Below are 2,915 nucleotides of genomic sequence, written 5' to 3'. Positions count from 1 at the left end.
TCGCATGCCCCACCAACTCAGCCAGCCAACCCCCCCTCCAAACGTGTCCATATTTCTTGCACAAATGCAGTCAGAATAGCAGTGTTGGTGTGCTGTCATGACTGTGTTTCAACCTTTTCTTTAATATCCATTTTCAGTGGAAGCAAAAACACCCATTCTTTTTTTTTCTTTTTGTCTAATTCAATAATCATTTTATTGGCACTCATCTGGTATAATAGTGGTTCTCAAACTTTAATGTGCGTCAGAATCACTTAGAGGGCATTTTATTTATGTATTTATACTATTTTTTGTTACAATTTGCCAATGGCACTCTATTTTTTCTTCTCAACATCCTGTTCTGCAGCTTCCTTGGCCCGTTTTGCTAGTCCGGGTGCCAGAGCCGGGCCATGAGAACACTGGCCAACGCCTTGCAGTTCTTTTCTGTTATGACTCCGGCTTTCTCCTTATCTTAGACATTCCGTGTGGGCATGACTGGTCCTGTCAGCTGGGTAGCCAGTTTGAGGTCTTCAGCAGAGCTGTCTCCCTTCTTGGGGGCCAAGGGCTTCCTGGGAAAAGGTTGGGCTCGGAGTGGTACTCCCGCAGCCACTGCGTGCTAGCCTGCAGGGACTCTGTGGACTTGTTCTGCCTTCTTGGATCCACTGAGATCTCAGTGGTCCGCGCCACCTTCTCGTAGACACCAGCCACTCGTAACTCTTCTGAGCTGACGCCCCTGCCAGCTCACACTTTGGTGTAATGCCTCACGGTGGGACACCTCACTGTGGGCTGGAGGGGTCCAGATACAGGGCCCTGGTGATGCGGCAGACCTTTTGTCTGCAGATCTTCTGTGCTGGCTGGTTGAACCATGTGGCCATGCACCATTGCCAGTCCTTGTGGAAATGGGGTTTTGGGGTCATGCTGTTCGGGCTAGGTGCCATGATTGCTCCAAGGGGAGGGGACGGCCAGTGGGTAGGGACTAGCACTGCAAAACACGAATTGCTAGGCCTCACCTCTAGAATTTCTGATTCAGTACATCTGTGGTGGGCTGAAAATTTGCATTTTTAACACCTCAGGTGATTCTAATGCTGGTGGTCAAGGAAACACTTTGAGGACCAGTTTACTAGTGAATTTAACCCTCATTCCACATCGGAATCACCTGAGTTTATTCCCACCTTTGCTCAAATATGTAAAAGCGTTTGGAAGCCCTGCTAAACATGGTGTTACTAGGATTTTATGAGTATTTCTGACAATCAGCTCTGTAACAGAGACAATTCCTTTTTTTTTTTTTTAAAGATTTTATTTATTTATTTGACAGAGATAGAGACAGCCAGCGAGAGAGGGAACACAAGCAGGGGGAGTGGGAGAGGAAGAAGCAGGCTCATAGCGGAGGAGCCTGATGTGGGGCTCGATCCCAGAACGCCGGGATCACACCCTGAGCCGAAGGCAGATGCTTAAACCGCTGTGCCACCCACGCGCCCCCAGAGACAATTCCTTTACTTCACATCTACATAGCACCTAGTGATGAATATAAATGGTGGAAGTATTGACTAGTTGTGTGGTTTGCTGGTTCTCCCAAAATAGGTATTCCTAATTCTGGCAATAATTTGCTTTGGTCTTGGCCAGTTCCCATAAATTTTTCCCCAAAGCTTTAGTTTTCTTACCTTTTTTTTTTTTAAGTTTTATTATTAATCTATATACCCAACGTGCAACTTGAATTTACAGCCCTGAGATTTAGATCACGTGCTCTGCCAACTGAGCCAGCCAGGTGCCCTGGTTTTCTTTTCTTTTATATGACATTAAAAACACCTTTCTCATCATTTTGCAGTCATCACTGTAAGAGTTGTCAGTGGGTGCTAAATCTGGGGGTTAAAATTTTTTTGCATGGTCTTGAAGTGTCTCCTGCAGCTTACTTAATAGTTGCAAAGGGGCAAAAGGAACTGTACTGTCGGGAGACTGGCTGTCATTTTGACTGGGTGATTAAAGTGAACATCATCAGTGAAGGGAAGATGGACATCTTGTCTCTGGGTGGTACCTTTAGAAGGACACAGCATCACTAAGGGAACAGTCTGATAGAGCAAGCACAGCTGCAGTCTCATCATAAGCCAGCGGTCAGACAAACCCAAAGTGAGGAGCAGTATATATATATATATATATATATATGTGTGTGTATATATGTGTGTGTATATATATATATATATATATATTTTTTTTTTTTTTACAGGTGTTGTATTCCTCTTAAATATGAATGTCATAAAACACAGATAAAGAAAGATTGAGGACTGTTCCAGATTAAAGGAGATTAAAGAGACATGGTAGCTAAGAGCAATATGTGATCCTGGATAGGCTCCTGTAGAGGAAAAAGCACCGTCAGGGATAGTATTGGAATATGGTGATCGGTTAGATAAAAAGTATGGTATCAGTTTTGAATTTCCTGAGGTTGTTAACAGTACTGTTAGTTATGTAAGATAATCTCTTTGTTCTTAGGAAACACACATTGAAATAGTTAAATGCGAAAGTATATGATGTGTGTAATTTAATCTCAAGTGGGTCAGAGAAATATATGAGACGAGATAAAGCAAACGGAGGAAAGATACAGGTATTCTTTGTACGATTCATGTGATTTTTTTGAAAGTTTGAAATTCTTCCCAAATTGAAAAAAAATTTTTAGAACACCTTTTCATTTAAGGGTAGTTACAAAGAAAAACAATCTGTATAAAAATGTTTTCAAAGAGCATCGTGTTTTACAAATGATGGTTTGTATGCTGCTTTGTCCAAGTAGCTTCGTATCTCATTGTGTGGGTTATTGTCAACGAGGTTGTTGGCTCCTGAGGGCCTGCACGAGGCCAGCACTGCCCTGCGTTGGATTACCCAACCCCCTTACTAGGGCAGCTGAGTGCCCGGTGTGGCCGCGCTCTGCCAGCGTGAAGTACCTTACCTGA

At 43.3% G+C, this 2,915-nt stretch overlaps 1 pseudogene; it reads right to left on the bottom strand.

Annotated features, from left to right (window-relative positions):
* Window positions 1-311: 311 nt before the first annotated feature.
* On the bottom strand, window positions 312-914 carry LOC100479225 (annotated as a pseudogene).
* Window positions 915-2,915: the final 2,001 nt, after the last annotated feature.

This window comes from Ailuropoda melanoleuca, chromosome 6 (genome assembly GCF_002007445.2).
Source record: "Ailuropoda melanoleuca isolate Jingjing chromosome 6, ASM200744v2, whole genome shotgun sequence".
Lineage (NCBI taxonomy): Eukaryota > Metazoa > Chordata > Mammalia > Carnivora > Ursidae > Ailuropoda > Ailuropoda melanoleuca.
Note: the sequence above shows the minus strand (reverse complement) of the source record. Positions and strands in the feature narration are given on the sequence as shown.